Source organism: Gopherus evgoodei, chromosome 3 (assembly GCF_007399415.2).
Source record: "Gopherus evgoodei ecotype Sinaloan lineage chromosome 3, rGopEvg1_v1.p, whole genome shotgun sequence".
NCBI classification, from domain to species: Eukaryota; Metazoa; Chordata; order Testudines; family Testudinidae; genus Gopherus; species Gopherus evgoodei.
In genome coordinates, this window is record NC_044324.1 from 97,527,476 (window position 1) to 97,543,248 (window position 15,773).

General features: G+C 42.8%; 1 long non-coding RNA gene across 1 annotated transcript; it reads right to left on the bottom strand.

The window, feature by feature from the left end:
• Nucleotides 1-233: 233 nt before the first annotated feature.
• Nucleotides 234-9,645, bottom strand: LOC115648074. Its single transcript, XR_003999457.1, has 3 exons — nucleotides 9,559-9,645; nucleotides 8,821-8,825; nucleotides 234-244 (listed from the first exon to the last, which is right to left on the bottom strand). It is a non-coding gene; the product is annotated as an uncharacterized LOC115648074 (long non-coding RNA).
• Between the last annotated feature and the right edge of the window lie 6,128 nt (nucleotides 9,646-15,773).

Genomic DNA, 15,773 nt, shown 5'->3' on the forward strand with positions numbered 1-15,773 from the left:
GTCACCTTGCACTCTTAAAATAAATAAATAATCAACGGTAAAGCCACAGTTTAGGCCTGTATATTCTATAGAATGATATACACTATAGAAAATGTCTTTTGCCAGATGTATTTATGCCTAAGTTTTATAGTTGTATACTTCACACTTCGAAGCACAGCACTGGTACTGGAAAGATTAACAGCATGAAGTGTGAAAAACTGAAATACCACAGAAGAAATTGATCAGCTTAGAACTGTCTCTTTGACTCAAAAGCATATAGGTCATTTCATATGGAACAAAAAAACAGCAACCAAGAGATGTCCTATGGCTCAATAAGTTTTTGTTTAAGCTGTTCTGAAGTGAATTAAGCATTTATTAGATCATCATGCACAGCTTCTGTGAAGGGCCCTTGTTTGTTCAGTGTTGTCATCCTAGGTTTGATCGTGCAAGGTGCTGGACACTCTGATCCTGATCCACTCTAGCCCTTAGTACATACTTATCTTGGAACTACTCATGTCTTTACAATTAAACATGTGCTTAAGTGTTTTGCTGGAACAGGGGCAGAGCACTCCACACCTTGCAGGATCAAGTCCCCACAACATGTCTGCAACTAGTAAGTTCCAAACTGCTAAAACCAGTGGTACACAGATAAGATTTCTGCTTCCAAACTCTTGTATGCTCTCTTTACCTTAAAGCTGTATAACTAGTTCATACTTCTCCCACATCTACACACGACATTTTGAATTGCTTGAACTATAATATTTAGTGATTAGTAGTAGTACTACTGTAGCATTTAGGAGCCCTAGTCATGGATTAGGACCCCATCATGCTAGGTGCTGTACTAACACTGAACAAAGAGACAGCTCTGTCCCAGAGAGTTTACAATCTAAGTAGAGTATAAGACAAGAGACGACAACTCTTGGTTCAAGATTATCTCCTCCAGCTTCAGTTTATTTAAAATGCCCCCAACAACATTCATGCTTTACTATTTTATCCATCCAGTCCAATGTTAACCAATTTGGATATACAACGTACTGTATGGTCTCATACAGATACTAAGGCCATAGAGTTTGTATACTCTCTCACTTACTAGACACTTCAGTGAAAGGCATGACCTCATCATAGAGAGAAGCTTGCTCTTAAATGTGGATTTAAACCCATTCTTTTTACATTTGTTACTCAATATTCCATCTTAGCTCTAAAATATAATTCCACAAACATGCACTGTTTCAGGAATGGCCTTCATTTATATTCTGACTGTAAAGAAATGCTATCACATCAAGTGCATTTGTAGCATTGCAATGAATACATGGTGCTAGCACACAAATGTACTTAAACTGCACAAGAAATCAGTCACATTACAAAATGAACCACAGACATAATGCAGGTATGTACAATATTGGAAATGCAAAAAAATATTTATACTCACCAAATCCACTAGTTTTGACAGGAGATTTCAGTTTCTGTTGTTAATCTCTTGTTTTCATCCAAGAGAGATATGCTGCAGATTTCCCTTAGTTCATATACTGCTGCTGTCTTCCTTCTCTTTTCCCCAGACTGGTTGCTGAAGAGTAAAGAGCATCCTGCCTCCTACTGAATCTGAATCATGTATGAATTAGCAGCATCCTCAACTGAAATTTCTTGAATTTTGTAAGTTTAAGTCACACGCTTCATGCTATTTAACATAGTTATGGCCAGATGCCCTCCGTTACATGCAAAACTCTTAATTAATGCAGGCGTGTTTCAACAGTTAGATGACCCTCATTTTCATGCTCCAAGGCCAGAAAGAACCACTGTGATCAACTATAACACAGGCTATAGCACTTCCTCAAATAATTCCTAGAACAGAGCATATTTTGTATTTTTTTAAATAAGGGCAGTATAATTTCCTTTTATTCACAAAACTTTTTACAAAACCAGATGCTTCCACTCCTTCAGTGTTTCCACTGACTTCAGAAGAGCCTTTTGTTTTTCTGAGACATTACAGAGTAAGTACCATGCAATGACAAACAAATGGGACTTTTCAGTTTCTTCACAGGGCTATGGGATATTCATTGATATTGTACCATCTTATGATGACATCAAGGAAATTATTTAGTATCAGATAGGAAAGTAAAATATATGGGAGACTTCTATTAGTGTGTTTATAATGATAATCCTGTAATATCTCTGAAAGTAATGAAAGATGAATAGCAAATGCCTAGTTTATACCTAAAACTTAGGTCAACCTGTTATACCCCTAATAGATGTAGTTAAAACAACCTAAGCTCTGGTTTAGACACAGCTAGGTCAACAGAAGAATTCTTCCATAAACCTACATATTGGCTTCTCAAGGGGAGAGATTGACTAGAGAAGAAAGAAAAAAACAGCTTCCATCACTGTAGCAAGTTTCTATACTACAGCACTACTGTGGTGTAGCTACAGTTCTGCAGTTGTGCTGTTGTACAGTAGATATACTTTAAGGGCTGGTTTACACTCACAAGTTACAGTAGCAAAGCTGCTGCCAGCCTAAATCCTAGTGTAGCCAGTGCTAGGTTGACTGAAGAATTTTTCCATCAACCTATCTACTGCCTCTCAGGAAGGTGCATTATCTATGCCAATGGGAGAACCCCTCCCATCTGCATAAGAAGTGACTACACTGAAGTGCTACAGTCGTGCTGCTGAAGTGTTTTAAGTGTAGACATAGGCCTGGTCTACACTACAAAAATAGGTCAACCTAAGCCACTTTGCATCAAATTTGTTTTGCATGTGTGTCTACACTTCAATTTGTTTCCCACCGATGTAAGCACCACATTACATCAATGCAATAACACAACCTCCTTGAGTGGTGTTGAGCCATGGCTGATGTACTGAGGGTGACGCAATGAGAGTATAGATACTGCATTACCGACATCATCCTAACAGTCCTCCAGCATCTGTCCCACAATGACTGACACTGACTGCTTTGGTCACAGTTTTGAACTCCACTACTTACAGGTCACAGAGGCTGGAAGCCCCTTCCTGCTCCTTCCATTAAAATCCCACAAATTGTTGAAATGCCTTTTCCTGATTGCCCAGCTTGGCGAGCACACCTAGCAGCTCTCCACTGTTATGCGCAAGTGCCCAGTTGACCATGCTGGTTACACACTCCAGATGTGCTCTGGCCTGCATTAGACAGTAGATATTGGATCACTTGGGCCTGTGGGGAGAAGCTGCACAAGCACAGCTACAGATCAGCCACAGAAATGTGGACATCATCAAACAGATTGCACAGGGGATGCAAGAGAAGCGTTATGACACGGACCAGACGCAATGCCGTATGAAAACAAAGGACCTGCGGCAGGCATGCCAGAAGGCCAGGGAGGCCAAACAGTCAATTCAGTGCTGAGCTGCAGCCCTGTCACTTTTATAAAGAGTTGTATGCCATGCTTGGCAGAGACCTTGCCACCACCTGCACACCACCGTGGATACCTTTGAGGAGCATGACTCACAGGACCCTTTTATGAGCAGTAAGAATGAAGAGGAAGACAGAGGACATGTGACTAGGGTTGGTGGAGGGTCAAGCTAAGATGTGAGCCAGCACCTGTTTGAGACTCCACCACAGTCCCATCAGTTGAGCACAAATGAGCCCAAGCCAGGAGAAGGAACCTTGGGTAAGTATTTCCCATTATAGTGATGTACTGATGGCACCCCCAATTTAGCAAGACACAGCTATTGACTTCTCACTAATTTACTCTTACTAGAAGAGGTAGCAGTACAACAAAGAGGGCTAGTTATCTGCTTGTCATTGCCCCACAGAGCTGAGGGAGGGGGCCATGTAGGACAGTATATGTATTAGTATTATGTATTAGTATATATATGTCAGTCAGTCACTACTAATGATGTCTACTCACATCCTCCTCTCACCCTTCCCTGCCTGGCCCCTGAGTAAATGACACCATGAAAATTCTAATCAAAATGTCCATTAATGTATGTTCTGTTCCAGGTCAAAATAGTTAAAAAATTGCATAATGACCTTTCAACACAAAACAGGTCAAAATTATCAACATGAAATGTTTTAATGTTTCCAAAATGATATTTTTCTAGATTTTTGTTTTGTGGAGAATTTTAAAATTTCTCAAATCAGAACAAAAACAAATTCTGAAATCTCAAAACACTCTATGAACCATTCTGTCCTCAGGTCAGTTCATACTCTTTCACAGCTGATTCTCATTCAAAAGTGCTAGGCCTGACAAACCCATGTGTAAGTCATGTGGCACAGGATTGCACTGTGTCATTCAAGCTCCCCGTGGCTAAATACAGCAAGTTGTATATAGATGCAGTCAGCTGTTTCAGAGCTGTTCTGTTCTAATAGATAAATACATATTTAGGTCTTTTTTAAAATAGTCTTTTTCTTTAAACATGTAATAATGCATATATATGTATTGTGACAGGGTCAGGCCAGATGGCTACAAGAGAGTGGTTGAAGGTAGATACATTAGCTCCAGGTTAAGCAGGTCCCTTTTCCCTGGATAAGATAACAGGGACTATTTCAGAATACTCAGGAACTTTCTAGAACTAATTAAGGCAGGCAGGCTAATTAGGACACCTGCAGCCAATTGGGAAGTTACTAGAATTAATTAAAGCTTATCAGGACACCTGGTGTAAAAAGGCTCTCACTTCAGTTAGTGAGGTGTGTGTAAGGAGCTGGGAGTGAGAGGACGTGCTGCTGGAGGACTGTGGAATACAAGCATTAACAGAAATCAGACTACGTGGCTCTGGGAAGAAGGATAAAGAGTCTGAGGCGCAAGTAGTGTTCTCGTCCATCCTCCCTGTGCAAGGAAAAGGCCCGGGTAGAGATCGTAGAATTGTGGAAGTCAACGAATGGCTACGCAGGTGGTGTCAAAGAGAAGGCTTTGGATTCTTCAACCATGGGATGGTGTTCCAAGAAGGAGGCTCCACCCAACAAAGAGAGGGAAGAGCATCTTCGCAAGCAGACCGGCTAACCTAGTGAGGAGGGCTTTAAACTAGGTTCACTGGGGGAAGGAGACCAAAGCCCTAAGGTAAGTGGGGAAATGGGATACCGGGAGGAAGCACGAGGAGGAGAGTGCAAGAGGAGAGGACTCCTGTCTCAGACTGAGAAAGCGGGACAATCAGCGAGTTATCTTAAGTGCCTATACACAAATGCAAGAAGCCTGGGAAACAAGCAGGGAGAACTGGAAGTCCTGGCGCAGTCAAGGAACTATGATGTGATTGGAATAACAGAGACTTGGTGGGATAACTCACATGACTGGAGTCCTGTCATGGATGGATATAAACTGTTCAGGAAGGACAGGCAGGGCAGAAAAGGTGGGGGAGTTGCATTGTATGTAAGAAAGCAGTATGACTGCTCAGAGCTCCGGTATGAAACTGCAGAAAAACCTGAGAGTCTCTGGATTAAGTTTAGAAGTGTGAGCAACAAGGGCGATGTCATGGTGGGACTCTGCTATAGACCACCAGACCAGAGGGATGAGGTGGACAAGGCTTTCTTCCGGCAACTAGCAGAAGTTACTAGATTGCAGGCCCTGGTTCTCATGGGAGACTTTAATCACCCTGATATCTGCTGGGAGAGCAATACAGCGGTGCACAGAGAATCCAGGAAGTTTTGGGAAAGTGTAGGGGACAATTTCCTGGTGCAAGTGCTGGAGGAACCAGTTAGGGGCAGAGCTCTCCTTGACCTGCTGCTCACAAACAGAGAAGAGTTAGTAGGGGAAGCAAAAGTGAATGGGAACCTGGGAGGCAGTGACCATGAGATGGTCGAGTTCAGGATCCTGACACAAGGAAAAAAGGAGAGCAGCAGAATACAGACCCTGGACTTCAAAAAAGCAGACTTTGACTCCCTCAGGGAGCTGATGGGCAGGATCCCCTGGGAAAATAACATGAAGGGGAAAGGAGTCCAGGAGAGCTGGCTGTATTTTAAAGAATCCTTATTGAGGTTGCAGGAAAAAACCATCCCGATGTGTAGGAAGAATAGTAAATATGGCAGGCGATCAGCTTGGCTTAACAGTGAAATCCTTACTGATCTTAAACGCAAAAAAGAAGCTTAGAAGAGGCAGAAGATTGGACAAATGACCAGGGAGGAGTTTAAAAATATTGCTTAGGCATGCAGGAGTGAAATCAGGAAGGCCAAATCACACTTGGAGTTGCAGCTAGGAAGAGATATTAAGAGTAACAAGAAGGGTTTCTTCAGGTATGTTAGCAGCAAGAAGAAAGTCAAGGAAAGTGTGGGCCCCTTATTGAATGAGGGAGGCAACCTAGGGACAGAGGATGTGGAAAAAGCTAATGTACTCAATGATTTTTTTGCCTCTGTCTTCACAAATAAGGTCAGCTCTCAGACTGCTGCACTGGGCAGCACAGCATGGGGAGAAGGTGACCAGCCCTCTGTGGTGAAAGAAATGGTTCGAGACTATTTAGAAAAACTGGACTAGCACAAGTCCATGGGGCTGGATGCACTGCATCTGAGGGTGCTAAAGGAGTTGGTGGATGTGATTGCAGAGCCATTGGCCATTATCTTTGAAAACTCACAGCAAATGGGGGAGGTCCCGGATGACTGGAAAAAGGCTACTGTAGTGCCCATCTTTAAAAAAGGGAAGAAGGAGGATCCGGAGAACTACAGGCCAGTCAGCCTCACCTCAGTCCCTGGCAAAATCATGGAGCAGGTCCTCAGGGAATCATTTCTGAAGCACTTAGAGGAGAGGAAAGTGATCAGGAACAGTCAGCATGGATTCACCAAGGGCAAGTCATGCCTGACTAACCTAATTGTCTTCTATGAGGAGATAACTGGGTCTGTGGATGAGGGGAAAGCAGTGGATGTGTTATTCCTTGACTTCAGCAAAGCTTTTGATACGGTCTCCCACACTATTCTTGCCAGCAAGTTAAAGAAGTATGGGCTGGATGAATGGACTATAAGGTGGATAGAAAGCTGGCTAGATCATCGGGCTCAACGGGTAGTGATCAATGGCTCCATGTCTAGTTGGCAGCCGGTTTTAAGTGGAGTGCCCCAAGGGTCGGTCTTGGGGCCGGTTTTGTTCAATATCTTCATTAATGATCTGGAGAATGGTGTGGACTGCACTCTCAGCAAGTTTCCAGATGACACTAAACTTGGAGGAGTGGTAGATACGCTGGAGGGTAGGGATAGGATACAGAGAGACCTAGACAAATTGGAGGACTGGGCCAAAAGAAACCTGATGAGGTTCAACAAGGACAAGTGCAGAGTCCTGCACTTTGGACGGAAGAATCCCATTCACTGTTACAGACTAGGGACCGAATGGTTAGAAAGCAGTTCTGCAGAAAAGGACCTAGGGGTTACAGTGGACGAGAAGCTGGACAGTGTGCCCTTGTTGCCAAGAAGGCTAATGGCATTTTGGCCTGTATAAGTAGGGGCATCGCCAGCAGATCGAGGGATGTGATCATTCCCCTCTATTCGACATTGGTGAGGCCTCATCTGGAGTAGTGTGTTCAGTTTTGGGCCCTACACTACAAGAAGGATGTGGAAAAATTGGAAAGAGTCTAGCGGAGGGCAACAAAAATGATTAGGGGGCTGGAGCACATGACTTATGAGGAGCGGCTGAGGGAACTGGAATTGTTTAGTCTGCAGAAGAGAAGAATGAGGGGATATGATAGCTGCTTTCAACTACCTGAAAGGGGGTTCCAAAGAGGATGGATCTAGACTATTCTCAGTGGTACCCAATGACAGAACAAGGAGTAATGGTCTCAAGTTGCAGTAGGGAAGGTTTAGGTTGGATATTAGGAAAAACTTTTTCACTCAGAGAGTGGTGAAACACTGGAATGGGTTACCTAGGGAGGTGGTGGAATCTCCTTCCTTAGAGGTTTTTAAGGTCAGGTTTGACAAAGCCCTGGCTGGGATGATTTAGTTGGGAATTGGTCCTGCTTTGAGCAGGGGGTTGGACTAATTGACCTCCTGAGGTCCCTTCCAACCCTGATATTCTATGATTCTATGAGTCTATGAAGATCCTGTGGTGAGGACAAAGAAGGTGCTGGGAGGAGGACATGAGGAAGTACTCAGGGAATTGTAGCTGTCATGTAGCTGTTCTAGAAGGCACTCTAGACAGCTGCAATCCACAGGGCCCTGGGCTGGAACCCAGGCGGGCCCGGGTTCCTCCCAAAACCTCCCAACTCCTGATCTAACGCAGGAAGATCTCTGAGGCTAACAAAATCCACCTATAAGCACAGGACCCACCAAGGTAGTGGAGGAACTTTATCACAGTATATATATTAACACACACATACATGCATAGCTCCAAAAACTCCTTCAATGAATATATCTGTAATACACATATTATACATATTAAAAGTACTCAATAATACCAGTAAGGTGGTCTACTGATAGCACTCTGGGCAGTATAAGCAGATGGCATTTCGATCTTTTTTTCTAACGAAGTACCCAAACTTACCCCTTCCATGCTGTTTGCCTTTATCATTAACTTAAATGATAAACAATCCCTAGTCTTCGTTTCCTCCTGAGTTTGACTGTCCCTAGGATTTCTGCCTGCCTGATTTTCGTCTCTGCCTCAAAAAGGACCTCAAATACTTTTACACTCCTAGGTTATAACTAATAGGACCAACCTGATCTGGCTGCCAGGGTGAGTGAGCAGTATAGTTATATATCTCTGAGCACGGTCCCAGGACCTGACATCCTGTCACAGGCTGAAATGTAGAAAATCTGTACTTTAATCATGAATTTTTGTTCTCTCCCTAGACATACATTCTATATAAACCCATATTTGATTTGGCATGGATAACATTTAAATAAAGCCACAATCATTTGTCATGCCTGAGTTATATAAATCATTGGAAAATGGTGATCACAAAGGTACCTCTGACCCTACCTTAACAGCTGCCATCTCAATAAGGTGCCTGTCCCCTAAGTAGCATCTATCTTGGAGACGTATACTTTTAAGAAGACTTCTGTTTTAAGATACAGCCTATTAAACTACTGCCATAGAAGGAGGCTGAGTTTTCAGGGAGGTTAGAATAGTAAAGCAAACTACATTTGGGGCATAGCATAAACATCTGCTATGGAAAGGCTTCCATCATACTGGTCAGGTGAAGTACGTTGTACTCATCTTCATTCAAGTCAGAGCTCATGTCATAAGGGTTAAAGCAGTTTCATGGGATTTCCCCATCAAAATCTCACCACTCCCCCCCCCCCAAAAGGTGAAGGTAGTGGCAACATCTGACATTACAAGGATGAGAGGACACACATATATACAGATGAGGGAGATGGACTGACATGTTTGCACCCAAGACCTTCTTTTGTGTGTAATTTGTATGAGAGTTGAATGCTGGAGCCAGAAGTTAGGAAAGGCCTTGTATTCTAATATAGGGTAAATCAGCATGGTGTTTTATCCCTACTTGCATTCATTTGGCACAAATGTAAATGACTACACAAGGTGGAAGCAGTGGAGAATCTTTTCTCACAGTAAAAAAAGTGACATTAGATTGTGCCTTTCTCAGACTAACGGAGGGGGTTATAGATACGATAGTGTCTAATAATCTAACAGAGACAAAATGGGTAAAGTAATATCTTGTATTGAACCAACTTCTCTTGGTGAGAGAGACAGAAGTTGGTCCAATAAAAAAATATTACCTCACCCATCTTGTGTCTCTATTATTCTGGGACCGACATGACTACAACAACGCTGCATATCATAATCCAGGGATCGACAACCTTGGGCCAGTGGCTCACCAGAGTAAGCACCTTGGCGGGTCGGGCTGGTTTGTTTACCTGCCGCATCTGCAGGTTCAGCCAATTGCAGCTCCCACTGGCTGTGGTTCGCCACTCCAGGCTAATGGGGGCTGCAGGAAGCGGCATGGGCCTTGGGATGTGCTGGCTGCCACTTCCTGCTGCCCTCATTGACCTGGAGTGGCGAACAGCGGCCAGTGGGAGCTGCAATTAACCGAACTTGTGCATGTGGCGGGCTGCGTGCCAAAGGTTGCCAATCCCTGTTATAATCCAACAGACATTTATCTTTCTCCTGGTCAATAGGCTAAATTTATTGAAATTACACGTGGGATAAAGTTGGCTCAGTATATCTTGCAAAGTAATCTTCAGCTTGCTAGAGGTACTATGTTGGTGGAAGCTGTTATAGAACTTGGAACAGGGCACTTGGCTAGAAAATCTACCAGGAAGAGGGATTTGCAGTGGTATAAGGTGCCCTGAGCTTCCTCGCCATCAGAGAATCTATAAAAAAGTCAGGACAGTCCTAAAGTGGACAACACTAGTCTGGAAGAGAACATATAACTCAGTCCCCTTTCTGCCAGCCTCTACCAGGGAGCCTCTGTGAAATCACCAGCAGAGATTAAAACTGTTCTCTCTTGGTGGAAATGCAAGGAATTAATCCATCAGGGAGAAAAGGTTTGATTTGGTGCATACGGGTGCAATTTACAATTCCCTGCATTAGCAAGTGTGAATTTAGCCCTACAATATTAAAGATTGTGGTTTGCATTATGTTTTGCTTTCCCAGCATATTTTGGAGCTGAACTATTAAAAACCCTAATATTCTTAAAGAAAGTACTACCGGAAGTAACATATTATAGTAATGCATGCACAAAAATTACTCTGTGGAGAATGGTATACTGGTAGTAGTGTTAAAATTGGAATGACGGGTACTCTTGAATGTAATACCAAACTGTCTTAATACATTTACGCACTACAATTAGGGCACTACAGTACACTGAAAAGTATGTGTATGTAGATCAATACAACATCATTCCTTTTAAAAGACTATATAACCAAAATAGTTAGTTTTACTATTGAGGCCATTGAACCATCTATAATGACAGATCTATGCCAGCCAATTCATGTGGAATACTGGGGAACTATATAAAAATAATGATTTTTGTTATTAAAAATGGACTTGTTTGTTACGAAGAGTAACTAAAGTTTGCAGTGCCGAATTAGTAGTTAATATGAATAAATGTTATGTAGAAGGACAAACTTATTTTTGTCCTGGCAAAAGCATCAGAAAACTATTAGAATCAGTAAAATATTTTATCCAGAGCTGAGAAGGTTTTGCTGTTTCTTGTGGAAACTATTTTGCAGCTGCTGACCATTTGTCTGAATTAACAACAGACCTTTATTTCAGCTTGGTTTGACAGAGTATATATGCTGGATTGCTCTGCAGGGTTTTACTATGCATCGTGGCAGTACATGCAAATGTCAATTATTTTTTTTCCTTTTAGTAGAGCTGGTGAAATAGTATTTTTCGAATACTGAATTCAGTGGAGTTTGAATGTTTTTAGCTTTACAAAACATTCACAAACCAGTTCCATTAATTGCAACTTTACTTGATATTTAACTATTGTGTGAACATCACAGGAAAACAATAGGCAACCTGCAAATTATTTGTGAAGTATCTGATATTGGCGACTGGTATTCAAGCTTTAAAAATAGTCCCAAGACTTTCCCACTTACCTTTTCTACTGACCAGCTGCACCACTGTTAGCAACATAGGGAGCTCTACAGCCGACATCTCTCCAGCCATAGTTAGAAATGAGTCATTTAAATCTGCTCAGAACAGAGGAGGCTAATTGACACAGTTCTGAGAAAGGCTGATGGCACATGAGAGCAGTCTACTTTAGGATCCAATGTTGCTAACACTGGTTCAGCTGAAGTGGTTTTAGTGTCGGTGGGAATTTTGGGGAAATATTCTGTAGTGTAGATAAAGCTACTGTGACAAGGACATCCTTCTCCCATACTGCCACATGATCAATGCCCACTATATATAAGGGGACTGGCCTTATCAAAATTGGGTAGAATACACTGTAGAAGAGTCAGCTCACCACTGACATGCCCCTTCGAGGTTGGGCATGGCATAGGAGAATTTCCTCATGGTGTACTCTTACTTACAGTCACACTGGTCCTGCTGTGTTCCACCTCTTCCCATGACTAAGCCTTCCAGCCAGGTTGTGCTTCAGCCCCACTCCTTCCAGGGTAACAGAAGGTCCAACAGTCCAGGGTCCTTTCAAAAGGTCTTTTGCCCTCGCTGTGCCTCTCCACCCCCCATGATTCTCTCACCCTTCTCTCAGGGCTCTTAGTCATCTTTATCCCTTCTATCATGGATCTTCACACCTCCTTCCCAGTGGCTGGTAGAGGGACCCAGGTCCTCCCACTCCACAGGGTTCCAGTCCAGGAACCCTATAACTAGCAGACAAAGTCTGCTCCTTCAGACTCCTTGCTGCTGCCTCTTTAGTCTTCTTCTTACCATAAGCTGCCAGCAGGCCTCTCCCACAGCATCTCTAAGTTAATTCTTCTTTCAGGGCCAGGACTTACAGGGCTCTCCCCTGGAATCCCCCCACTACATCTCAAACTACAAATACAAGCTTACATCAACTTCTGCTCTTCTTGGTCTTGACCCTTTGTGCTAGGGTGACCAAACAGCAAGTGTGAAAAATCAGGAAGGGGGTGGAGAGTAATAGGAGCCTTTATAAGAAAAAGACACAAAAATCAGGACTGTCCCTATAAAATCAGGACATCTGGTCACCCTACTTTGTGCCTCTTAAGTTCCCCTTGCTCCATTCATCCACTTAATACCTCCTAGGGCTTGGAACTCCAGATCCTGCCCTTTTTATTAGGGGTCCTCATCACCAGAGCCTGCTCCATATCTCTCCAGGCCTCCTGCCAGACTCCTCTAATTAGGAGAGGATCTCAGGGCCAACTTTTCCCTAGGCTTCCTCCTGAACCATCCCACTCTCTCCAGTCTCTGTGCCAAGAGAAGGACTGCAGCATTCTTCCCTCTCTCCCTGCAGCCCACTTCTAATTTGTGATTCCCTTCTTTAGTCACTACTCAGCTCCTTTGCAAGCTAGTCTTCATCTTTAATTAGGCCAGGCGCACCCTCCAGGTGCAGCTAAGGGGGTTAATTGGCCTCTCAGATCCACATTAACCCTTTCAGAACTATCAAAGGGTATACATCACAACATGCACGCATATTTACTCTTAACTCATGCACTCAAAACATCCAGGTCATCTCCAAAGTACCACAACTGCAGATGCACATGAGCTCAAATACAGTGTCATAGCTCTGCAATATCAGATATAGAACCAGGGGCCAAATCCTAGGCATCCTGTTCTGTTTAAACAGCAGAGTATTCTCTCAGCCAGGGGAATTCCCAGGTGGCACAGAGGTGTGTGCAAGGGGTATGGCTGAGCTAAAGATGTTGTCAATCTCTGACTACAGAAGTAGCCACTTGGCTACTCTTAATTGTGCTCCAGTTGGCCAGAGGACCCAGGAGACAGGTGTATAGCCACATTTAGGTCCATCACCTCCAGGCTAGAAGGTGGAAAATTAAGTTGGTTTAACTAAGTTGGTCTGGGGTGTGAAAAATTAACACCCCTAAGCTGCACAGTTAAGCCAGTCCAAGTCTCCATGTAGACAGAGTTAGGTCGACAGAAGAATTCTGTGCCACTGTAGCATTTAAAGTGTAGATAAGCCTTAAGCCTGAAGTTAAAGGTATCACCAATATCGTGAAACATACAGATCAATGAGACCCATCTGTGTGCATGGCCAATGGTACCCGGGCTCCTCAACGTCATGATGGGCCTATCCTGTGCAATACCAATGTCATAGATTTCTTGAAAGAGAAGAAATGGAAGGGCCTGAGCATAGTAAGACACAAAGCCAGAACTCAAATAAATACTTTGGGCATGTATCTTCATTCTCCACTGGTCAGCACCTTGTTTGGTCATGTACAACTGTGCAAAGTGAGTGTTTAACACCATTAAACAAAATTCTCAACTTACATGGATTTTCGCATTCTGTGACTGCACAAGGGGTAGGGCATTGGAGAATCAGGCCCCTGGCCTCAGATATTAAAATACATTAAACAATGTCTGAAATGGCTCTTGTGCATATAGTAATTGTTATATAGACAAACAGTATTGCAGGCTAACAGGATTCCAACCAACCAACATTTTGTTGCGGTGTCTTTTTGACTAGTATAGACTGGACACAGACAGAGTAACGGTCTCTACCACACCTATTTCCTATATTTACTTACTTTTTCATTCATCTTTCCTTTTTTCTCTACCCACCTTTGCCAAACTTTCTTATCTCATTTTCTCTCTCTGAATTTGCTGTATGGAGCCATGCGGGTCCTGCTAAGTAATGTCATGCTTTAGACTAAGAGTTGTCAGTTCAAATTAGTGTCTCGGCCCAAATGATTCTGACAGCACATCAGCAAACTATGTAACAGTCCAAGACATAACTTGAAGGCTGCAAACACTACTTCTGAGGTGTGTGCCAAGGAGCCAGATGCTGCAGGAAAAACATCTGGAGCTTTTAATTGCATTTAAGAAAGAGGAGGAGGAGAAAATTATGATGTGGTAAAAAAATGGCCCACAGCATAGTTTTAGGAATAATGACAAAAATTTAAAATATTTTCTTATTTAAAATACTGTAAAAATGTAAAGATCCAACACTTTTAACTCTTACACTCAGACATGATAGCTGATGGGTAAAAAAGATATACAATGGCCAGAGGAAGTATTGAAGACTCTGAAAACTTTCCAAGGATGAAAGCTTAGACCTCTGTAAGAGTTTCTCAGAGATCCTTATTTAAAGAAGAAAATCTTTTCTATATTTCAGCAAAGAAAATGCTTCCACAAGGAGGGAGAGTAAAGGTTCAGTACAAGGTGAAGCGACCAACTGGAGTTGTTACTTTAGGTGACTCTCTCTCTCTCTCTCTCTGTATATATATATATAATGACTTGGCTATTGTGAATAAAAAGCAATTTGTCCCACGAATCAGAACGAAACTTAGAATATCCTCTTCAGTATTACAAATATATCTTCCTTCAAGAAATGAACTACAAGAGATTTGTCTTTCTAAAGTGTTTTTTTCCGTCTTCTTTGATCACTGTTACAGTTAAATGGCAGTCAAGCATGTCATCACCAATATATTCAGAATGGCAAACACATTTTTACTCTTAGGAATAAGTTTTCTCCAGCAGTCAAATTATCTACAGCACCTTTTTATTACATTATTATTTCAGTAGCAACTCTCCTTGCTGTTATAAACTGCATTACTGCCAATTTATTTCTTCTCTACACAGCAATTTCATTTAAATGTAAATCTGTAAACAAATTCAGTTGATTGAACTGCCCAATTTTCTGTTCTAATACTGCTCCAGTAAACATTACATAATGCTTCTCAGGCCTGGTCTACACTACGCGATTATACCGAATTTAGCAGCTTTAAACCGATTTAACCCTGCACCCATCCACACAATGAAGCCCTTTATATCAATAAAAAGGGCTCTTTAAACAGATTTCTGTACTCCTCCCCGACGAGGGGAGTAGCGCTGAAATCAGTATTGCCATGTCGGGTTAGTGTTAGTGTGGCTGCAATTCGACAGTATTGGCCTCTGGGGGTATCCCACAGTGCACCATTGTGACCACTCTGGAAAGCAATCTGAACTCGGATGCACTGGCCAGGTAGACAGGAAAAGCCCAGTGAACTTTTGAATTTCATTTCCTGTTTGTCCAGCATGGAGCTCTGATCAGCACGGGTGGCGATGCAGTCCCAAATCCAAAAAGAGCTCCAGCATGGACCATACGGGAGATACTGGATCTGATCGCTGTATGGGGAGACAAATCTGTTCTATCAGAGCTCCGTTCCAGAAGACGAAATGCCAAAGCATTTGAAAAAATCTCCAGGCCATGATAGACAGAGGCCACAGCAGGGACTCAACACAGTGCTGTGTGACAAGCGTAATGGAAAGCCAAAGAATCAAATGGATGCTCATGGAGGGCGGGAGGGAGGGGGGACTGAGGAC